The sequence below is a fragment of the Macaca nemestrina genome, chromosome 19 (genome assembly GCF_043159975.1).
Source record: "Macaca nemestrina isolate mMacNem1 chromosome 19, mMacNem.hap1, whole genome shotgun sequence".
NCBI lineage: Eukaryota > Metazoa > Chordata > Mammalia > Primates > Cercopithecidae > Macaca > Macaca nemestrina.
Genome location: NC_092143.1, coordinates 11,694,967 through 11,720,429, shown reverse-complemented (window position 1 = coordinate 11,720,429; position 25,463 = coordinate 11,694,967). Strand labels below are relative to the sequence as shown.

General features: G+C 35.3%; 1 long non-coding RNA gene across 3 annotated transcripts; it reads right to left on the bottom strand.

The window, feature by feature from the left end:
* Positions 1–21,273: 21,273 nt before the first annotated feature.
* Positions 21,274–24,679, bottom strand: LOC139359984 (uncharacterized). 3 transcript variants are annotated; one of them, XR_011616815.1, is made up of 3 exons: positions 24,652–24,679; positions 24,156–24,232; positions 21,274–21,357 (listed from the first exon to the last, which is right to left on the bottom strand). It is a non-coding gene; the product is annotated as an uncharacterized lncRNA (long non-coding RNA). The 3 variants fall into 3 exon arrangements; XR_011616814.1 differs by lacking the exon at positions 24,652–24,679 and adding an exon at positions 24,455–24,479; XR_011616816.1 differs by lacking the exons at positions 21,274–21,357; positions 24,652–24,679 and adding exons at positions 21,791–21,806; positions 24,455–24,479.
* Between the last annotated feature and the right edge of the window lie 784 nt (positions 24,680–25,463).

The window sequence follows — 25,463 nt, the reverse complement described above, 5'->3', positions numbered from 1 at the left end:
AGAAATATTTTCCTGGGTTCTTGTTTCTTGAACAGGGGTAGGAAAAGTATATGTTAACACTGCTTAAGTTTTTTTTTTTTGATAAGTCAAATTCTGGAAGTAGAAAATAGAGAACAAGAAGAGGAGTCAGACTAGGAAGTTAAAAAAAAAAAAAAAAAACTCCTATAATCCCAGCACTTTGGGAGGCCTAGGCAGGTGGATCACCTAAGATCAGGAGTTCAAGACCAGCCTAACCAACATGGAGAAACCCGCCTCTACTAAAAATACAAAATTAGCCAGGCATGGTGGCACATACCTGTAATCCCAGCTACTCGGGTGGTTGAGGCAGGAGAATCATTTGAACCCAGGGGGTGGAGGTTGCAGTGAGTCGAGATCGTGCCCTTGCACTCCAGCCTGGGCAATAAAAGCAAAACTCCATCTCAAAAAAAAAAAAAAAAAACGCATTAAAACAGAGCGCATTAAAGAGACCAGGAAAGGGGTAAAATAATTTTATAAATGCAAAATACTTTATGAGAGGTGATTTGTAGTATCAATGATTTTCGGTTAATAGAAAAATGCATAAAAATGAATAAATACAAGTGTGCAATAGAATAAAAAATAAAGTGATATAGAAATTAAATCTAGGTTAGGCAAAGATTGTGTATAACCACTATTTCTATGGGGGAGAACACAATGAAAATTTATCATGAACTAAGAATGGCTACTGTGTATAGAGAAAAAGTAACACGAAATTAAGAACACAGAGGTGTGTTTTTTATTCGTTTATTAGAATAACGCTTTTATTAGAGCTGAGTTCCTAATATTTAAAAAAAACCTTCTAAAAATAAAAGACTATCTTACACATCTAGACAGAACACATTTAATCCTTGAAGCTGTGGAGAAAAGTGAGACAGGCCTCACTTCTCATAACACTAGACAACAGAAGATGGTAAAATAGAATTTTCAAGTTTTAAAGACACATGGATATGTTTAACATTTTCTACCTATCCAGAATATTATCCAAGTTAAAAGGAGCAGGAAGATGTTCATATGCACATAAGCACTGAGGAATTACAACATTCACAACTTGAAAAATTTAATTGAATTTTTGTTCCAGCAATCAGTAGAGATAAAATAAAAACTAATAAGTAAAGTCTTCACGAAAGAGCTGGCTACTCTTTTTAACAATATTTTCTTTAAACAGTTATGGCAGTTATATTAGATTGAGTCCTAAAATCTATTAAGTCAATGATAGGGAGTATGTGTTTTAAAAATTATACTACCAACCAGCCGGTTATATCCATGAAAATGCACTAAAAATTAGAAAACAGAGTACACACTTAAACAACCATATTTATGACTGTGAAAATCCACAAAAGAAGCAGAATTAAAGCAGTTACATTTTGTCCTCAGAAACTGTGAGATACTATTTAAGTAAATTATCATTTTGACCTACACCAGTCAATACAAAGCTCTTAATTAAAACCAGAAAAGTTCTAACCAAGACACACTAACATTAGAGCCTATGAGGGCTTGATAACTAACCTCTTATTTCTGTTTTTTTTTTTTCTTCTTCCAATTTTGACTCCAATCATAAGTCGTAAACATGGCCTTGGTTATTTCCTTCCTCATACCCATGGCTTGTTACAATGTGACTTTGCGGTTCTTCCCATCAGTAAACAGAAGCCATTTTCTTACTCCTTGCCTCTGGATAGGCCTTGTGACTTGCTTTGAGCAACAGAATGCATCAGAAAGTGACCTCATGCCAGTTTCATGCCTTGGCCTCAGGAGGCCTTGAATAATCTGCTGCTCCTTTTGAACCTTCTGAGTCACTGCTTAACAAGCCCCAACCTCTCCAGCTGGGAGATGAGGCATAATACAGAGGAGAGGGAAACTGTCCTAAAGAGACCATCCTAAGCCAACCCGTCCAGATGACAGGAGGTTGACCTTGACACATGTGTAAGCCCAGCCAAGGTCAGCCAAACCTAGTACAGATCAGAAAAACCATCTATCAATGCTCAGCCCAAATGTCCAACCCACAGAAATGTGAATTAAATAAATGATTGTTGTTTCAACCGTCTTGATTTTGAGATGCTCACACAACTGACAGCTGATTGAACTGCCATCTGGCTACTTGCCAGGTTTAAAAATCACAGTTATGTCTGCATATGCACGCTATTCTCACTCTTTTGGATGGGCCTTTTCTCATGGGATTCTCTTTCTCAAACACAATTGAATTATGTTTTTATTATGTTTTCTCCATCCAATTTCTAATTCTTTAAAATAAACATTCTGTGTGGTTTTCTGTGACCCCAGGTCACAAAAACCTATGAGGTTTTGTCTAGAAATATGAAGGAGAAAAAGAAGCAAATAAGAAAAAAAAAAAAGACAGAATAAGAAGAAATCTTCTAGTAGAGAAAACACACACACACACACACAAAATACTTCAATACATGAAATAGCCCAAGGGATAGAACAGAAGCCACCGGTTGCAGCAGAATGAAGTAGAGGCAAGTGACTACATAGTTTCAGAAAACTGGGTAGGCTAAATTGTGAAGCGGCCTGTAAACCATAGTAAATTTTTTGGTATTTGTTTCTTAATTGCACCGGGTAGCAACTAGAATATTTTAGGTAGGAAATTGGCAGGAACTGATACATATGTCAAACATATTATTATTGTTGTATGTTAAGTGAATTTTGCATAGAAATTGAGGAATAGTTGAGTCTATTCCAGTGGTCTGGGGAAAAGAAAGTTAATGACTTAGATAAAAATTTTGCCAGTGACTATATAATAACATTAAAATATATTTTGAGGGATAAAGTTGTCAAGACTTGATGATGAATTGGATTTGTGGAATAAGAGGGAATAGGAAAAAATAATGAACTAAAGTTTTGAGCTTAAGCAAGTGGATAGCTGCTCATTACTCAATCTTTAAAGAACAGATTTAGGTAGAATTGTCACATAAAAAAATTAAAATAATAATTGGCCACTAGGATGACATGTTTTCAATGTGTTCCATGGTGGGCCAGATGAATATTACAATCATTTGGGGTAAGTCAGCTATTAAACATTATTCCTATGGAAATGGCTATATGGATAGCACAAAGTTGCTTGATAATTTCTGTTCATATCGTAGAGGGATAAACATAGTTTCTGTTGAAATGTAATTAATTCATCAGCTTTATTGAGTGCCTACTCTGTTCTAGGCAATATGTACCATCACTGTACGTTTTGTAAGAAGAGACCTCATGTCTAATTTATTCACTAAACCTAACACAGCATCTTGAATGTAATAGTTGATTATTAATTATCTTCAAATGAAGAAAAAAATGAATAACAAATGGAAAGAGAGATAGGCAATTTGAATGAAGAGTGAAATGTTTCTCATATTGTGGTTGTTTTTACTTGAGAGATTGCAAAGTGTCCATCTAATATCAAACATTTATTTTCTTCAGAAGGTTATGGTGATGGTTAAAAACCAATAATACAAATTGATTTGGACTCACAGGATCAGTTTTCTGTTGCCTCGTGTGAAAATTAGTCACAGAAAATACTCTCCAGCAGGCCCACTGGGAAAGTGAGGACAAATGAAAGCAGCCACCAGAAGTAGCCCACAGCTGCATCTGTGATTCTCTAATACTGGTGGATGAAGATGATAATTTCATTCAGGGTAATATTCACAGTATAAACTGTTTTCACTAATTGCTAGAGTATATATTAAAGAACACTTAAGATAATTTCAGCAACTATTTTATAGTAAAAGGGGAGCAGTTAGCAGTGACTGGTTGTTGATAACAACAAATGCCCACATCCCATTCTGCAGAATTTGTGAATATGTCACCTTACATAACAAAAGGGACTTTGCAGATTGAAGGGGTGGCCTGCCCCTCCACACCTGTGGGCCTCTCTCCTTAGGGTGGAATGAGAGACTTGAAAAAAGAAATGAGACACAAAGTATAGAGAAAGAAAAAGTGGGCCCAGGGGACCCGCACTCAGCATACAGAGGACCCGCGCCGGCACCAGTCTCTGAGTTCCCTCGGTATTTATTGATCATTATCTTTACCATCTTAGAAAAAGGGAAGTGGCAGGATAATAGGATCATCCTAGGGAGAAGGTCAGCAGTAAGACATTATGAATAAAGATCTCTGTGACATGAATAAGTTTAAGGAAAAGTACTGTGCCTTGATATGCATATGAAAACATCTCCATAAACCTTTTTAGTGCATAAAGAGCAGTACTGCTAGCAAGTCCCACCTTTCGCCCTAAGGCAGTTTTCTCCCATCTTAGTAAATAGAACATACCGGATTTTACACCGAGATGTTCCATTGCCCAGGGACAGGCAGGAGACAGATGCTTTTCTCTATCTCAACTGCCAAGAGGCCTTCTTTCCTCTTATATGAATCCTCCTCAGTACAGACCCTTCATGGGTGTCAGACTGGGGGATGATCAGATCTTTCCCTTCCCACGAGGCCATATTTCAGACTATCACATGGGGAGAAACCTTGGACCATACCTAGCTTTCCTAGGCAGAGGTCCCTGCTACCTCCCGCAGTGTATGTGTCCCGGGGTACTTGAGATTAAGAGAATGGTGATGACTTTTCACAAGCATATTGCCTTCAGGCACTTGTTTAACAAAGCACATCCTGCACAGCCAAAAATCCGTTAAACCTTGTGTCACCACAGCACATGTCTCCTGCAAAGACAGGGTTGGGGGTAGGGTCACAGATAAACAGCATCTCAAATACAGAACAAAATGGAGTCTCTTATGTCTACTTCTTTCTATATAGACACAGTAGCAGTCTGATCTTTCTTTTCCCCACACAGATGTAATAAAGATTAATGATTAGAGTTGGGAATATTATTCTAGAGTATCCCTGAGGGCCCAATCTAATCACATGAGTCCCTAAAAGTGGAAGATGAAGGTAAAAGAGTGATTAGAGAGATGAGATGGAAGAAGGAGCAGAGACAGCTTAGCGTCAGAGGAACTCAACTTACGATTACTGGCTTTGGAGATGGAGGTACGTGACCATGAACCCAGGAATGCAGACAGCCTCTAGAAGATTGGATCCACCTCACAGCTGACAGCCAGCAAGGAAATGGGACTTCGGTCATACAACCATATATAAATGAGTTTAGCCAACAATCTAAATGAGCTTAGAATCAGATTCTCTCTTAGAGCTTCCAGGAAAGAATGCAGTCCTAGTCCTAGCTAGAGCAATTGGACGAGAGACAGAAATAAAGAATATCCAAATTGGAAATAAATCAAATTACCCTTCTTTGCAGATAATATGATCTTATATTTGGAAAACTGTAGATATTCCACCAAAAAATTATTTGAACTGATAAATATACTCAGTAAAGTGGCAGGATAGAAAATCCACAAACATCAAACAGTAGCATTTATATATGCCAATAGTGAACAATTTAAAAAAGAAGTAAAAATAATAATGACATCTACTATAGCTACAAAAAAATTAAATACTTAGGAAGTAACTTAACCAAAAAGTGGAACCTCTGTATAATTAAAACTATGAAACACTGATGAAATAAATTAAAGAGACACCACAAAAATGGAAAAATATAATCATGTTCGTGGATTGGAAGAATCAATATTGTTAAAATGTTTGTGCAATACAAGTAGTCTATAGATTCAATTCAATCTTTACCAAAATACCAATGACATTCTTCACAGAAATAGGAAAAAACTTCTAAACTTTATACGGAATCACAAAGACCCATATAATCAAAGCTATCCTAAACAAAAATAACAAAACTGGAGGAATCATATTACCTGACTCCAAATTATACTACAGAGCTGGAATAACCAAAGCAGCATGGTACTGGCATAAAAACAGACACATAGACCAATGGGACAGAATAGAGAACCCAGAAATAAATCCACACATGTACAATGAACTCATTTTTGACAAACGTGTCAAACACACTGGAGAAAGGACAGTGTCTTCAATAAATGGTGCTGGAAAAAAAATAGATCTCCATATGCAGAGGAATGAATCTAGATCCCTCTCTTTTGCCACAAACAAAAAAAATGCAAATCAAAACCACAATGAGATACCATCTCACACCAGTTAGAATGGTATTATTAAAAAGTCAGGAAACAACAGGTGCTGGAGAGGGTGTGGAGAAATAGGAACACTTTTACACTGTTGGTGGGACTGTAAACTAGTTCAACCATTGTGGAAAACAGTGTGGCGATTCCTCAAGGATCTAGAACTAGAAATACCATTTGACCCAGCCGTCCCATTACTGGGTATATACCCAAAGGATTATAAATCATGCTGCTATAAAGACACATGCACACATATGTTTATTGTGGCACTATTCACAATAGCAAAGACTTGGAATCAACCCAAATGTCCATCAATCATAGACTGAATTAAGAAAATGTGGCACATATACACCATGGAATACTATGCAGCCATAAAAAAGGATGAGTTCGTGCCCTTTGTAGGGACATGGATGCAGTTGGAAACCATCATTCTCAGCAAACTATCACAAGAACAGAAAACCAAACACCGCATGTTCTCACTCATAGGTGGGAATTGAACAATGAGATCTCTTGGACACAGGAAGGGGAACATCACACACCGGGGCCTATTGTGGAGAGGGAGGAGTGGGGAGGGATAGCATTAGGAGATATACCTAATGTAAATGACGAGTTAATGGGTGCAGCACACCAACATGGCACATGTATACAAATGTAACAAACCGGCATGTTGTGGTAATGTACCCTAGAATTTAAAGTATTAAAACAAACAAACAAATGAACAAAAAACGAATTAAAGACTTAAATCCAAGACCTCAAACTATGCAACTACTACAAGTAAACATTAGGGAAAATCTGCAAGACATGATTCTGGGCAAAAATTTCTTGAGCAATACCTTGCAAACATCGGCAACCAAAGCAAAAATGGACAAATGAGATCACATCAAGTTAAAAAACTTCTGCACAGCAAAGGAAACAATCAACGAAGTAAAGAGAGAACTCACAGAATGGGAGAAAATATTTACAAACTACTCATCTGACAAGGGATTAATAACCAGAATATACAAGGAGCTCAAATAACTCTATAGGAAACAAATATATAATAATTCAATCAAAAATAGGCAAAAGATGTGAATAGACTTTTCTCAAAAGAAGACATTCAGATGGCAAGCATGACTATGAAAAGGTGCTCAACATTGATCAAATGAAATGAAGATCAAAACTACAGTGAGATATCATCTCACCTCAGTTTCAATGGCTTATATCCAAAAGACAAGCGAAACAAATGCTGGCAAGGATGTAGAGAAAAAGGAACCCTTATTCACTGGAATGCAAATTAGTAAAATCACTGTATATGGAGAAGAGTTTGGAGGTTCCTCAAAAAACTAAAAATTCAGCTACCATATGATCCAGCAATGCCACTCCTGGATATATACCTCAAAGAAAAGAAATTAATATATCGAAGAGCTAGTGGTGCTCCGATGTTTGTTGTGGCACTGTTCGCAATAGCAGAGATCTGGAAATAACCGAAGTATCCATCAACAGATGAATGAATAAGGAAAATGTGAGTACGTATACAGAATGGAGTACTATTCAGCCATAAGGAAAATGAGATTCTGTCCTTTGCAACATGGATGGAACTGGAAGTCATTATGTTAAGTGAAATAAGCCAGGCACAGAAAGACAAACATCACATGTTCTCACTTCACTTATTTGTGGAATCTAAAAACCAAAAAATTGGACTCATGGACATAGAGAGCAGAAGGATGGTTACCAGAGGCTGGGAAGGGTAGTGGGGGGGATGCGAGGCAGTGGGGATGGTGAATGGGTATAAAATATAGAAAGAATGAATAAGACCTACTATCGGATAGCACAACAGGGTAACTGCAGTCAATACTAATTTAATTGTACATTTTAAAATAACTAAAAGAGTGTAATGAGATTGTTTGTAAAACAAAGGATAAATGCTTGAGGGGGTGGATACCCCATTTTCCATGATGTGATAATTTCACAATGCATGCCTGTTTCAAAACATCTCACGTACCCCATAAATATATACACCTATTATGTATCCACAAAAATTAATTTTTTTGAAAAAGTATGCAGCCCTGGCAACACCTTGATTATAATAATCTGGTGAGACCTGAATAGCACTTATGACTATTCGGGCTGTTTAAGCCACATAATCTTAGGTTGTTACGGCAGGAGTAGAAACCAAATATAGTAGGGAAAAAGGAGTCTATTAAATGCTAAAATGACAAATGTTACAATATTGTTTTGAGTTTAATCGTCAGATTATACTTCAAAATTTAACACCAGTGATCAGATTCCATTTTTGTGAGGAACTGATTTCCATGTCACAATTCTATTCTTTCACTTGTATATAACTCTTCATCAAATTAAAATTTAATAGTTGTGAAATACATTAGGAAAACATCTGCATACTGGCATTCTGAAACCTCTATAGTATACTTACAAAATAGTTTGTGGATATATGTCCTGTGCATATATCCACAAATTATCTATCACTTATTTGTGGGCTCCGAAATAAATGATAGATGCAAATAAGTGCAGATATTTTGTGTCTGTAGTTTATATACACAGTATATAATTTACATACATAAAGTGCTTATAAAGATGAAGTCAATTATCAGCTGTTGGGACGGGGACATTTCTGAGTTTGACTATGTAGAAATAAATTATGATCTGAAATTGCGTGAGAGCTGCATATCAGTGTGTGGTCTTTGTTTTAATTCTCTGGAAGTCAAAGTAGCTGATACGCTCTCTAAACAATGAAATTTTTCTTCTCTGTATCATGCTCTGAGAATTAGGTTTATTCTTCACCAGTGACATAATTTGGAGACAGAGCGATCGATTTTTTTTTCTGTTTGTAGATGTCGAATCATTCTTAAATAGAGTGGAATTATTCATCAAGCTTTCTTTTTCATTTCTGCACACTCTGGGATTTAAGTTTCGGAATATCTCACTTCTATTGTATGTAAACGACATTCTGGATTTGCGCTGTCACTAAACTCAATTGTGCTTGCTAATAGCTAGAATGCAGCTGCTAAAAACAATAAACTGAGCATAGTCAACTTGAGAAGGAACAAACATATTTTATTTCTTTAAATTAATGTTCTTTCTTAAAAGTGATCCATATTTATCTAACATTTTAATAATAAATACAGTTTTACATTAGCTGCAATTATTATAATATGCATGCATGATTATATTTAAGGTAAGTAAATAATGTAATAGGCTAAAAGAAATAAATTTTGAGTGTTTAAGAACTTAAGTTTCATCACTTTTTAGCTTTTCCCCTTCTTTTGAGAAATTTTGACTCCACTTTATAGATACTTAAAAGTGAAATTATTTCATTAAATAGTTATAGAATGAAGGGTTCTTACTGTACCTTTTTCATTTATCATCAGACCAGAGATTCTGGCCAGTACAAGGCATGGAAAGAAATGAAGGGATAATAACAACTGGAAGAGAATCAAAACTTTCATTACTCATGGATGTCATCGTTGCCTATGTAGAAAACTCAAAAGTAACTACGGACAAAGTTTTAGAAATAATAAATTCAGCCATTTTTCTAAGGACGAGGTCAATATACAAAATTTAAGTGTATTTCTATATGCTAATGGGAAACAGATTTTAAAAAACCAGTATCTCACAAATAGAATTCATTAATATCAAAGACTTGGGCATGAATTTAACAAAAGATGTACAAAACCTCTATGTCAAAAAAAATCACACAACATTTGTGAAAGATATTAAAGGAGATCTAACTTAATGGAAGAAAATATATATTCAAAGGTTGACAGACTAAATATTTTAAAGATGTAACTAATAGTTATATATTAGTTATAATAGATTATCCCCCAAGTTAATCTATAGGTCCAAACAATCTCAGGCAAAATCCTAGGAGTTCTTTGGGAGATAAGATCACAGTTAAAAAAAAAATTCTAAATAAGTAAGGAAAAACTTACATTCAACAGTAGCCATGGCAATTTGCTAGAATAAAATGGAAACATTTATACTATGCTCTTGGACTCTATCAATATTAATATCTATTGGGCAGATTTGGCAGGAAGACAGATTAAGAGATGAATACACAGTAAGAGTCCAGAAGCACACATATTCCATTAGATTATTTATGACAAAGTTGACATTGCAGTGCAGTGAGGAAAGTGTGATAATTTCAATAGTTGATGATGGATCACTTTCCCAAATATTTCTTGGACCAGTAACTTATACCCTAACTAAAAATACATTCCTAATAAACTGCAGAACTAAGTACACTGCCAGTACATGTATTTTCAAGATATTTTAAACCTTCCAATAGATGTCTCACATTTAATTTTAGTATTAATTATTTCCCTAATGACAAATTACATTTAGCATATTTTCATGTGCTGATTTGTCATTGATTTATCTTGGTTATGTGAAATGTGGTTTTTTTTCTTTATTTTTATCCTTCTCTTTATTTCAGAATCTCTGTCTCTGATTGACAACAAACCCAGATTTTACATTTACTTTTGATGGGGAATGTCTAGTACATTTCCCATACATGTCTAGTACATTTCTTTTCCTGTTTATATGACTTGGTGTTATCTGAGTATAAGCCAGTTTAGAGAAAACAGTCTGTTGCAGTACTCTTTCCTACTGTGTACTCAAGAGGCAAAGTCTTAGCTGCATTGTATATAAGCACCAGACCACATTCTCTAATCTTCTCTGCCTTCTTGCCCAAAGGCAATAGAAACTTCATTGCTAATGGAATAACTTAGTGTAAGATAATCAGGCAGTTTTGGAATGGTAGGGATTACATATTTTGGGGCTAGACGGGGATGTTTAGTTTTTTCCAAAATAAAATTTGGACACTTAATCCTCATTTAATTTGGAAAGAGATTATTCAAATGCAGTCAATTTTATGATTATGCTAAGCCTAACATGCTACCAGATCATCTCGAGCCTTTCTTTTCCCTTCTTCTGCCTACGCTTTCTGTTTCACTGCTCATTATCTTCATCAGTATGTAGACAGAAAGGTCATGGTGATATATAAGTCAATCCCTTCTGTTTTATTTTTGTATCTCTGCAAAAGATTTGGAAGGAGAATAAGCTGAAACACATGAGAGACCTAAGGATCACCTGGGAATTTTAATTAGCTGTGTGCTTTTTAAAAAATTATTATACTTTAAGTTCTAGCGTAAGTGTGTACAACATGCAGGTTTGTTACATATGTATACATGTGTCATGTTGGTGTGCTGCAGCCATTAACTTGTCATTTACATTAGGTGTCTCTCCTTATGCTATCCCTCCCCTCACCCGCCACTCCACAACAGGCCTCAGTGTGTGATGTTCCCCTTCCTGTGTCCAAGTGATCTCATTGTTCAATTTCCACCTATGAGTGAGAACATGAGTTGTTTGGTTTTCTGTCCTTGTGATAGTTTGCTCAAAATGATGGTTTCCAGCTTCATCCATGTCCCTACAAAGGACATGAACTCATCCTTTTTTATGGCTGCATAGTATTCCATGGTGTATATGTGCCACATTTTCTTAATCCAGTCTATCATTGATGGACATTTGGGTTGGTTCCAAGTCTTTGCTATTGTGAATAGTCCTGCAATAAACATACGTGTGCATGTGTCTTTATAGCAGCATGATTTATAATCCTTTGGGTATATATCCAGTAAAGGGGATTGCTGGGTCAAAGAGTATTTCTAGTTCTAGATCCTTGAGGAATCACCACACTGTCTTCCACAATGGTTGACCTAGAAAAAATGCTCATCACACTGGCCATCAGAGAAATGCAAATCAAAATCACAATGAGATACCATCTCACACAAGATAGAATGGCAATCATTAAAAAGTCAGGAAACGACAGGTGCTGGAGAGGATGTTGAGAAACAGGAACACTTTTACACTGTTGGTGGGATTGTAAAATGTCTTAAAAGAAAACCTTCACCAGTTCTTTTTTAGATTGAATCATGTGTTCTCTCATTTTTATGATTAGAAATATATATATATATATGTGTGTGTGTGTGTATATATTTGGACACAAGTTCTTTAAAATCTCTATGATTTGCACATATTTTATTCCAAGTATAGCTTGACTTTTTATTATATTACAATGTCTGACACAACACAAACTTTTTAAATGTGCCTAAGTAAAAGTTATAGATTTATTTCTTTTATAGACCATGTTTATGACATACTGAAGAATTATTTTCCTAAGGCAACATCACGAAGATCATCTCCTATTTATTTTTGTATTTTATAGTTTTACATTTTGTATTTAAGTCTATTACCTACTTGAGTTAACTTTGTGTATGAAGTGTGAGAAATAGCTCCAGGTTCATTGTTTTTCATCTGATGTCCATCATTTCCAGTACTATTTACTGAAAAAAGAAATATTTTAGGCCATTGAATCTTCTTTACACATTTTTCAAATGTCAGTTGGCCATGTTTAGGTGGATCCATTTTTGGATGTTTTATTTATTTACATTGATCTTCATTGATCTGTGTATCTATTCCTTCATCAATACTATGATGTTATGATTACTGTAATTTTATAGTAAAAGTTGAAATTAGCTAATATGAGTGCTCTGATTAACACATGTACCCTATAAATATATACAGTAATTATGTATCAATTAAAAAATTGTTTGGCTGTTCAAGTATTTTGCTCTCTTCACATAAATTAAAAAATCAAGTTTTTCAGATTTGGGTTATGCTGAGTCTAATTTCGAAGAGATGAGAAGTGAAAAAACAAAGATAAAAGAGGCTTACCTGTCATATTCGAATTTTGATTTACCTGACAAATCGATCAGCTGTTTTTTACTTTTCAATGAATTCAGAGAGCTGCCTTATGCATTCTCTCCAGGGTTTTTATTTGTAATCGGTGGAAAGGATTGAGTGGAGGGTATTTACTTCATCTTAACTGAAACCTGAATTCCTTAACCGGAACTGGAAACTCTTACCACATCTGAGCGACATTACTCAGAACTGATTGCTAGTACGTTTTAATACCACAATAGGCTATAGTTGTTAAAATTAACTTTGTAGGAGGTAGAATTGGATGTGATTATATACTCTTTCTTTATCTATAGTCTTGAAAAACATTATTTGATATCTTTAAGATAATGTAATTAACATTTTCCACTCTGAAATATTTGGCTAATAATTCTTGATTGAATAAAGTTTAAAGAATAAACAGAGCACATGAAATGTCTGGATAATAGGAAGAAATAAAAGGATAGCCAATTTAAATTATGTGTATTATACATACTTATCAAAACCGTCAAAATATATATGAAAAAGTTCTTTATTCTCACTTATTTAACATGTCCCTTCACCAACTGGAGTAACTAAAGTTAAATACTTGATATTGCTCCTTAATTTGTCCCATATCATACAAGTAAAAATTTAAGTACAGTACAATTGGAACAGCTTACATTATTTTAATAATTAAAAATTTTTAATGTGAAATTCTCTATCAACAGTTTGATATAATAGCAGTTTAAATGTCATAATTTTAAAATAAATGATAGAAATTCTATCTTGGTTTTAATGTTCTTAAACAAATTTATTTTAATATATTTTTCTGTACAATAGAAAATCAATAATGGAAGACAGAGGCAAATGTAATTTATAATTTTTAAAATGATAATTGATAATTCAAGATTATATAAGCAACTCATTTACTCTCAATTTTGTATCTAAATCATCTTTAACAGTGGATTCCATTATTTGTTTATTTGTGGTTGTTACTATGCTCATCTTGAACATAAAATTGATATTTCGTTGTGGCTTAAATTTTCATTTAAAAAATTCATAACATGAATAATTATTTCATATGCTTATAGAAATAATTATTTCATATGGCAATTTACTTTTTGGTGGATTCCTATTTGCATCTTCTATTACTTTTTTAATCAAATTGTTGACATTATTCCTTTCTACTACCTAAGGTTTGTACAAATCACAGCGATGAGCCTTTTGCTCATCTTTTATGTAATAAACAATAGTTTCCCATCCATATAAATTTTAACATTGTTTATAGTGTCCTGTGAATGAATGTTGTCATATAAGCCCATATATTTTTAAATATTTTCTGGGTTTTTTTTTTTTTCTGAATTTGGAAATGGTATTCCTCTCAAATCCAGGGGTATATAATTAGTCTCCATATGAATTATTCTCTTTATGAATATAATGCTTTATTTTGTAATAGAAAGGATTCAAAATTTAAATTTAAAAATAATTGGTTTGGCTTCTTGCCACATGAGTTAATAACTGTGAGATCTTGGGTAAATCACATAGATACTTGGCAGGCAAGTTCCCTCACTCAGCAAACATTTATTGAGTGCCAACCATGTTCCATAGACAGCTCTAGAGTTTCAAGATAAAACAGAGCAACAAATAGACAAGAATTCCTGCCCTTGAAATGCTTCCATGAGTGAATGAATGCCTTTGATATGAAATGGTTATAATAATAGGTATTTAATAGAGATGATATGAGTCATAGATGACAGAAATGAAATCTTTTTTTTTTTTTTTTAGAAAGTAAAGGCATAAGCAGCTGGGCGCGGTGGCTCACACCCATAATCCCAGCACTTTGGGAGGCCGAGATGGGTGGATCATGAGGTCGGGAGTTTGAGACCAGCCTGACCAACATGGACAAACCCTGTCTCTACTAAAAATACAAAAAATTGTCTAGGCGTGGTGGCTCATGACTGTAATCTCAGCTATTTGAGAGGCTGAGGCAGAAGAATCGCTTGATCCCAGGAGGTGGACGTTGCAATGAGCTGAGATTGCGCCATTGTACTCCAGCCCGGGCAACAAGAGTAAAACTCTGTCTCAAAAAAAAAAAAAAAAAGAAAGAAAGAAAAGAGGGTAAAGCCATACAAGCAGCCTTCCTTTTCTATCCAGAGTGGCCCATTGGTGGGTGGAAGTGGTGTCTTGCCCCTCGTTATCATAAGCTGCTCATAATTTGGTAAAAAATATACTGGGATATTCGTGGCTCTTTAACCTGCAAGTTAAGAATCAATAATAGTAGCATTAATAAAGACGTGTTGTTGTTGTTGTTGTTATAATTACTCATCCCTTTCTAAACTGAAACAGGAGTCTGAAGACCGGCATTAGCTTTGTTCTTCATTGTTCCTATTCGGGGAGTATTAACAAACACAACATGCATGTTTATGGTGGTTTAAGGCTTCCCTTCACCCACTCTTCCTAAAGGTTTCAGTGGATTTCAGGATTTCAAGCAGTCTTTATAATTTGTTAAGGCTAATAATGTCACACAAGTAGGAGCTGCAGTTTCTAATCAGTGTTTAGAAACCAATAAAAATGTGCCAATACTAATGAAGTGGACTTATGGAAGAACACAACTTCTCAGTTATTAAGAGAACAACACTTAACACTAACAGTGAATGTTCTGCTGGGGTTCAAACAATGCTTTTTGAAGTCTAGTAAAAAGCAGCCAATTCACTATGTGGCTTTTAGTATCTTGCATCAGTACTGATTGAACTTTCATTGGTGTTTTCTTTATATGAGTTGGTGTGTTTATAGCTTTAAAACAAAAAGTATTGGTATACAGCAAAGGCATCTGCATTATTTTTCATTCTGCCTCTTTGAATGGGGGAATAGCTTCTGATCATTAAAATATAAACCTATTTACATACTAAATATTATTTCATTTAATTACCTGAATCTACATTTTATTGTTTCATATCAATTTTAAACATTACCAGTAAAGAACAAAGCAAAGCATTATGTGTTTAGATCATCACGAAAACTTGAACAATATATATCCTAAATTATTCTTTCTCTGTTTCATTTTTGTTGTTATTACAAATGCAATATATGTTCACTATAGGGGAAAACAGAAAATACAAATAAGCTAAAATAAAATAACATAAAATGTCATCCCTTGAATACATTTTTAATGTATTAGTGTATGTTTTTTAAGCTGTCAACACATGACACAAGGACAAAGTTGCTCTTTCTAAAGTTAGGATTGAAGGAAGTAGGGCCTTCCACATGAATGGGGAAGTTTTTCCACTCCAGAGTCAGCAGGGAGCCTGAAGAGCATCCCTAGGTACTAGGAAAGCCCCGATTCCTTTTAGCCCACCCTAACAAACTGATTCTTAGAATATTGAGACCTTACTTGAAATGCAAACTAAACACTTTTTTGAAAGTTTCAGTCTGTATTAGGTTTCTCCAGAGAGACGGACTAATATGGTAGGTAGGTAGGTAGATTCGATAGATAGATAGATAGATAGATAGATAGATAGATAGATAGATAGATAGATAACAGATAGATGATAGATAGATAACAGATAGATGATAGAGAGATAGATAACAGATAGATGATAGATAACAGATAGATGATGATGATAGATGATAGATAGACAGACAGACAGATGAAAGGAGATTTATTGGCAGAATTGGCTCACATTATTACAAAGGTTAAGTCCCATGGCAGGCTATCTGCAAGCTGGAGACCCTTGGATGCCAGTGGCATGACTCAGTACAACTATAAAGTCCTGAGAACTCGGTGGGAATGTTGAGGGTGCTGGTGAAAGTCCTGGAGTCCAAAGTTCAGAGACTGTAGAGTTCTGATCTCCAGGGGCAGGAGAAGAAGAGTGTATCTAAGCTCCAAGAGAGAGACCAATTCACCTTTCCACTATTCTGTGTTTTATCAGAGACTCCAGCCTATTGAATGGTGAAAACTCACATTGAGGGTGAACTTTCTGTACCTAGTCCACTCACACTCACGCATCAATCTCCTCAGGAAATACTCTCAAAAACACACTTCCAAACAAAGCTCTACCTGTTCTCTAGGTATTTCTTAATCTAGTCCAGTTGACACTTAAAATTAACTATCACACACTCATTTCCTATTACTGAAAATACAGGCTTGCATTCTATTTGAATATGAGCACAACATTCAATGCCATACTCCTGCCCCAAGCAGAAATGAAATATTGTAGCGAATGGGACACAGGAGAACAGGCAGCATCTCAAATGTCTACAGTAGTTTACCAAGCAAAACTGAGTCGATGTCATCTGATGAGTAGAGAATACATTTCTGCCAAGGAGAGCAGCAAATGCAGTAACAGTGGCAAAGGTGACTGTGCTTAGATGCTTCAGTCCTAATAAAGAGGACCCCTTCATGCACGCTTTAAACTAGTCAATGAGCCTTTTAAAAGTCAGTATGGCTGAGATAAAATGTATATACAGGAAAATTTATCTTTTTTCAGTGTATGATTCTACAAATTTTGAGCAATAAGTACAGTCATATAACCACCATAATTGACATTCAGAATATTTGATCCTCCCCTCCCGCCAAAGAGTTCCCTCATGTCCCTTTTCAAGACTAAACGGTCATCCCAACCTCAGTCACTGGTAATTGCTGATCTGACATTTCTTCTAATGGTTTTGCTTTTGTGTCTGACTTTTGTGAATACACTTGAGATTCGTCAACATTTTGTGTGTCTTTGTGGTCTGTTTCTTTTTACTGTTGAGTAGTATTCCACAGGAGAAGGTACCAATTTTTTTATCAATTCCCAAGTTGAAGGACATTTTATTATTTTTGATATTTGGTATGAATAAAGTGTCTGTAAACATTTATGTTCAGTTTTTGTGTGAATATGGGTTATCATTCCACTTGGGTAAATACTTTCAAGTGGGATTATTTGATTGTATATTAAGTGTATGATTAACTTGATGATTAACTGCCAGGTTCTTTTCCAAAAAGGCTGTACATTTTGCATTTCAACCAACAAGGCAGGAGAGTTCCTGTTTGTCTACATATTCAGAAGCTGTCATTGTCAGTTTTCTGGTGTTTTGACTTTTTTCTTGTAATTTCTTTACATTTTAATCCTTCTTTTAGGTTTGTAGTGGCATCTTGTCATTTAAGTTTCATTTGCTTAATGACAATGTTGTTAGTTACTATCTGTGTCTCTTCTTTGGTGCAATGTCTGTTGAAATCTTTTGCCCACTTTAAACTGTATTTTCTCTTTTCTTATTATTGAGTTATGAGGGTACTTTCCATACTGTAGACCAACTCTTTATCACATATGTGATTTGCAAGTATTTTCTTGAAGTACTTTAGTCCTTTTATTTTGTTAAATATTTTGAACAACAAAAAAAAGTAGTTTTAATCTCTGCCTACATTAAGGGTAAAATACTTTTTCCTGAAAGATTTATAGTTATCAGATTTTGCATTTAGATCTATAATCCATTGAATGTTTGTGTTTATGGTGTGAATATAATTTGTTTTATTTTTTACATGTGAATTTTCAATTATTCCAGCACCATTTAATTATTATTCTAGACTTTATCCATTGAATTGTCTTGGCATCTTTGTCAAAATAAATGAACTTTACCTGTGTAAGTTTATTTCTGGACTCTCTCTTGTCTTAAATTGGGTCAACCTGCCCATCCTTTTGGCACTACCATACTGTCTTAGTTAGCATGGCTTTATAAAAATCTTGATATCAGGAGGCAGTTTAAGTTCTGCAGTTTTAATCTTGTGTTCCAAGTTTGTTTTCGTCTTTATATTTATTTACTGCACTTTATAATTTTGACATCAGAAAGTCAACTTCTACAAAAAAAACCTGTGGGGACTTTAGAAATACATTGAATCTGTAGATCACTTTGGGTAGAATCAACACTTTAACAGTAATGTATTTTCCAATCCATGAATATTTATTGATAAACTGTTATTTCTCTTATCAATGTTTACTAGTATTCAGCTTTCAAATATTTCACATATTTTGTTAGGTTTATCTCTATGTATTTGCTTTTTTGTCATTGCAATGGTACTTAAATACATAGTTTGTTAATTTCTGCATTTTTTCTACAATTCGAGCTATATACATTTATTGCCCTGAAAATGGTAGTTGTTTGGCAGATAACAAGGAATATGTTATAGATTTACAGTAACAAGTTATTTCCATTGAAACATGGATACCGGTTTGTCCTATTATAAAGATTTGTCTTCTCTTTTATTTAGGAAGAGTTAAATATCTTCCCTTTTTTACATTCTCAGAGTTATAGTCTCATGCTATTTTTTTGATGGCTTGTCTAAAATGTATTATGGGAGGCCTTTCCTTCTTGGAAAATTCAACGTAAGAGCAATAAGAAAGAAGACACAGAGGATTTTCAAGTTAACCTATAAATTCTGTATCACATATGTTTTCTCTCCAGCAAGTCTTAAGTGTAGCTTACATTCCTGAGTGGGATAACAGACTTCACTTCAACTATTGACTGTTGTATATTAACCTTGTATTTTGCAACCTTCATATACCTGTTTTTTTTTCCCAGGAGTTTCTGTCATTTTATTTGGGATTTTCTACATGGACCAGCGTGTCATCTGCAAACAAAGGTAATATTATTTCTTTCTTGCCTAACACTCAATTTTAGTGAAAACCCCTCCAATTTCTCAACAATAAGTATAAGGTAAGTTGTAGTTGTTTAGGTTTTTTTTATTATTTTATAAATGGTGCTTTCCTCATTTTGTTTTGCTTATCTGTTTGCAAATTGAAAATGTTTCATTCTAGTTGAAGTTGCTGGGAGTTTTTATCATTAATTAGTTTTGGATTATTTTATTCTTTTACTGTACTAATTAATATGATCATCTTATTTTCCTTCTTTGTTGATATAACTGATTACATTGATTAATTTTTCGAATGTGGAACTATCCTTGCATACCTAGAATATAAATTTCACTTGTTTGTGGTTGGTGCACAATGTTTTTATACATTCTTGGATTCACTTTTATAAATATTTTGTAAGGACTTTTGCACTTATGTTTATGAGAGGTATTAGTCTGTAGTTTTCTTTTATTGTATTTATTTGGTTTTGATTGTAGGGTAACTCTAGTCTCAAAAATTTAGTTAGAAAATGTTTGTTCTGCATCTGTTTACTGGTAGAGTTTAATACTTGGAATAATTTCTTACTGAACTTTTTGAATAATTTATAAGTAAAATAATCTGGATTTGGTAATACTCTTTTTGGAAAGGCAATATTATTTCAATTTTTTAATATACAAATATATAATTACTCAGGTTATCTATTTCTCTTGTGTGAGTTTTGGTAGTTGTACATTTTCCTTTCAAGAAAGTAATCTGTTTCATCCAAATTATTTAAATTATTGACGTGTGTTGTTAGTAGTATTTTCTTGTTATCCTTTTAATGTCCTTGAGATCAGTAGAGATTATTGATATGGTTTGGCTGTGTCCCCACCCAAATATCATCTTGAATTGTAGCTCCCATTATCCCATGTGTCATGGGAGTGACCGTGTAGGAAGTAATTGAATCATGAGGGTGGGTTTTTCCCATGCTGTTCTTGCGATAGTGAATAAGTCTCATGAGATCTGATGGTTTTTATAAAGGGTACTTCCCCTGTCTGGCTGGATTTGCCAAATGCTGGTTAAAGAGCTCTTGGACCTTGAACGAATATTTGTGGTAGCCAGGCAGTGGCTGTCATGGGTCTGGAGTAAGAGCCAGTGCTGTGCTGGCTTCAGGTCTGAACCAGCACAGTCCCAGTGGTGGTGGCCACACAGGTGCTTGTGTCATCCCTCCGCCAGCTCCAGGCAACTCAGCACAGAGAGGGAGACTTTTTAGTTTGGAAAGTAAGGGAATAGAACAGAGTCTGTCCTGGTAACCCTGGGAACCCTCCCAGATTCTACCCAAGATCACCAAGGCAGTATCACTATGAGTCTGCAAGAGTCACAGCATTACTGAGCTTGAGGTGTCCATAGTGCAGATACAGCTTCACTGAACAAAGATTTAGATCATAACATTCAATTCCCTTTGAATACTTAGAAAGCCTTCCCAAGAAGGATGAATATAAATAAGCCTAGAGTGTGATGACTACAATAATACCTCACTCTTCAATACCCAGACAGTGACAAACATCTGCAAGTGTCAAGACTATCCAGGAAAACATGACCTCACCAAATGAACTAAACAAGGCACCCATGACCCTACCCTGGGGTGACAGAGATAAGTGACCTTTCAGACAGAGTTCAAAATATCTGTTTCACACAGAATAAAGAATTGCTTTGAGCCGTCCACACAGAGGCATGAGGTCTGAAACTGGAAGACAGCAGTCTATTGTGACTGATGAAAAACAAACAGAATCTAGGGGGAAACAATATCAAGACAGTGTTTTGATTCCGGATTTATTTTAACCATTGTGCACATCACCGATTTTCAAAGGGTGGTCCTCACAGGTGGCGCTGGCATCCCCCGAGCTTGTGAAGTATGTAAATAAATGGGTGCCTTGCTGACCTACTTCATCAGAATCTCAGGGGACGGGGCTCCGGAACTGTGCTTCAGCTACTTCTCCAGGTGATGCCTATGCATGTAAAAGTTTGAAAATACGGTATAGACGTGGCTTGAATCTCTCAAAACTTAGAAATCACTTAAAGTCTGCCTCAGATCAATGTATCTACAGTACTTTGTGTACATATCTGAAGTGCCATCAGAGCAGCTAGCTCTCTCTCTCTCTCTTTTTCCTCTTTAAATATACCTCAACTGGAAAATATTGAAAAAGTAGCAGATAGCACTGAGTTCTTGATAATGTCATTCTATATTTTTATCTAATTATTTCCTTGCTTAAAAATGAACTAGAAAACAAAGGAAAAAATGAGAAACAAATATAAACATATTGTTTACAAAGAAGGTAAATATAAACATATTTTATTTGAAAAGGTAAAGCCTTTACGGCATTTGTTATTTTAAAAAAATCTAAAAATAAAAATGCTAGTGAGAATGATATACCCCCACCTCAGAGAATGGTTTCTCCTGGAAGCAAGAAAAAGAAAAAGAATTAGAGGATAAGGTTTCAGTTGCATTAGTAACATTTTATTTTTAAAGAAAACACTATGTAAATCAACGTGAAAAAATATTACTTCTGATAAAGTCTAAAAAGTGGGCAGATAAGAAAATGCTGTATCATACTCCAAATTCTTGAAGTATTACGATAATAAAAAAACTCAGTATTTTAAAATCCAAAATAAAATATAATTTCCAAATTTAAAAAAAATGTTTATTTTTTAGGACAATGATAAAGTAAACATAAGGAGTCAAACATTTTTAGACACTACTGGTAAGAGTATTAATTGGTAATGCATATTCTGTAAGAAACTATAGTTGGAATCATACAGACATTCCAGAATAGCTTCTTTCACCTACCAATATGCATTTGGGGTTTCTCCATTTCTTTTCATGGCTTGATAACTCACTTGCTTTTAGGACAGAATAATATTCCATTGCAGAATTACCACAATTTATCTATGCATTCACCTGTTATAGGACATTGTTATGCCCAGACTGTTTGTTCCCCAAAGAAGACCACCAGAGTCCAGAGTCAAAGCCAAGCGGCAAGGATCTTTACTACAAGTTCGAACCTGGTCCCTCCTTTACACAGTATACAAGAGGGCCCCGAACAATGCGAGCGTTTGCTTTTTATAGCCCGAAAGTTGCAGGGGAACAAAGAAATTCTTTTGGCTCCTGCGCTTTCAGTAACCTTGAACGGCTGTCCCCTTATCGGAGACTTTCCAGGTGGTGTTTGTACTGGGCTCAGGGAGTTTGAGAGATATATGGTGGTGGGATGGGAGGATGGGATGTGTTTGTGCTAGGCTCAGGGAGTTTTGAGCCCGGGGCTGAGGAATGTGCCCAGCTCCTTTCAACATCTTGGTTGCTTCCACATTTTGGCAATTATAATTAAAGCTGAAATAAACTTCTGTGTACAGGTTTCTGGGTGGCCATGTATTTTCAACTTCTTGTCAATATTTTGTGTTGTCGGTGTTTTGGATTCAGGCCATACGAACAGGTGTGTGGTGGTATGTCATTGCTCACATTTGCAATTCCCTAATGGCACATGACGTTGAGAGTCTTGACTGACTTGCCTACCATTGTCAATTTTTTTTAACCTTGTCAAATTTCCTTCTTTCAAACATTGCTCTCCCCTGTATGGAAATATTTTCTCCTGAGGTTTGGGTAACTAAATGAGGAAGATAAGAGGAGATCTTATAATGAGAAATTTAAGTAAATGTGCTTGAGAGTATGGAATGGAATGCCATATCATAACAGTTTATGTAATTTAATAAATATAGTTTATGTGCTCTTTTAGGCATTAAATTCATATACAGAGATTCATTCATTAAGCATTTCTCCCCTGCCTTACCTGAAAACATCATCGATTAAATGTTAGAGCCAAATATCACCCTGTGGGAAACTAACTGTAGTTTGAGAGGTTGTGTTTTTGGCGTTTTGTTTGTTTGTTTGTTTGTTTGTTTTTGGGAGAAACAAAGAGAGTTACAAAAAAAATAGGAAGGAGAAACTCAGTGTTAGGTGTATTGTCCACGAAACAAATATATGTGAAGAGTATCTTGTTCTGGTTTCAGTAATTTCATTGTATTTTGCACTAGAAATGGATACCTTCCCGCATGTTCATGGCTTTCAAATAAAAACTACATTTCTTTAACTTATTTGATGATGTATTAGAAACAGGCACATCTGACATCTTAGAAATATAAGAGAAAATATTTCTTGTTTTTCTACAAATACCTCATCTTTTATCTGAACCCCAAGGTGTAAAGAGGATGAGAAGTCTCCCAGGCACTGACCTGTCTATGCTCACGGCACAACACTGGCACCTACATATGGACTCTAACCTGGAGACTGATTTGGACTGATTGGGTGGCAACTCATGTGTGTTACTGCAGCAATTCAAGCCTGTGCTTTACCAAAAAGAAAGCTAAACTCAGTACCATTGGATTCACTAAGACTTGATCCTTTTCAAAAAATGAAATGTGTAAAACTAAACAGATAGTATTTCTCTTTGAAATATCAAGGCTCGAAGCAACTTCAACACTCAACACTGATGAGGTCAGGAATGATTGACCGTTTTCATGGAAGATAATGACATACATTACTTATTTTCATTGGAGGAATTTATGAAGTGTGGAAAGATTGCTTATCCATAGGCATGTAGGACAGACATAAAGAGAAAAAGACACAGAAGAAAATTGCCTTCTTAGAGGATGGCTATAGGCATTATCAAGAGGATTTTTGCATTCTCAAAGAGCTGAGGGACTGCAGACATTAGCTAGGATTATCATGATGATAATGATTATAATAATTACTTACATTATCTTTAACTGTTGGCACAATTCTTCCCCAGACATTTTCAGATTGAGAAAATCAGAGTATGGGAACATTTCTCCCTGAAAAATGAATGCAACCAAGAAAAATTTCAACTATCTCTAAAATAAATATAGACTTGCCTTGGCTCTCAGCCCACTTCCAGTTGGAAATAAACAAAATTCAAAAACTATTTGACTCCGAATCAGCCTATTTATACCATACCTATCATGTTGGTTGAGTGTTTGTTTGTTTGTTTGTTTTTTGTAATTTTCAGAGTAATTTAATCCCACTCTTCTACTTACATACAGGAAAAGAAACACTTTCTGGGGAAAGGAACCACCTATTTGCCACAATGAAATACTTGCTGTGACTGATACATAGTATATATGGAATAAATATTTGCTAAGTATTACAAAGAGATAAAAAAAACACAATGAAACCATGGCTGTATCTGCCAAGTTTGTATAACTTGTCTGTATGTAGACAGGGGAATTCTTACCTGCTCATCTGAAGTGTTCAGGTGAATGCCAGTAGTATACGGAAATTCTCATATTCTGCTGTAGGCATTGTGACATAAGTAAACTCCAATATACTTATGAGTGTTTTTCGATGTGTTGAGAGAAGCATCCAGCTCCAGTTGAAACATTGGAACATCACTTAGTGCTTTTTATCAACTGGGACCATGTCCCCTGACTCTCGGAATATTTTCCCTTTTTCTTCTTGCCTTCCTTCTGAAGGGGTGGCCTGCCCCTCCACACCTGTGGGCGTTTCTCGTTAGGTGGAATGACAGACTTGAGAAAAGAAATGAGACACAGAGACAAAGTATAGAGAAAGAAAAAGTGGGCCCAGGGGACCCGCACTCAGCATATGGAGGACCCACCCCAGCACTGGTCTCTGAGTTCCCTCAGTATTTATTGATCATTATCTTTATCATCTTAAAAAAAGGGAAGTGGCAGGATAATAGGATCATCATACGGAGAAGGTCAGGAGTAAGACATATGAATAAAGATCTCTGTGACATGAATAAGTTTAAGGAAAAGTACTGTGCCTTGATATGCATATGCAAACATCTCCATAAACCTTTTTAGTGCATAAAGAGCAGTACTGCGCTAGCAAGTCCCACCTTTTGCCCTAAGGCAGTTTTCTCCCATCTTAGTAAATAGAACATACCGGATTTTACACCGAGATGTTCCATTGCCCAGGGACAGGCAGGAGACAGATGCTTTTCTCTATCTCAACGGCCAAGAGGCCTTCTTTCCTCTTACATTAATCCTCCTCAGCACAGACCCTTCACGGGTGTCGGGCTGGGGG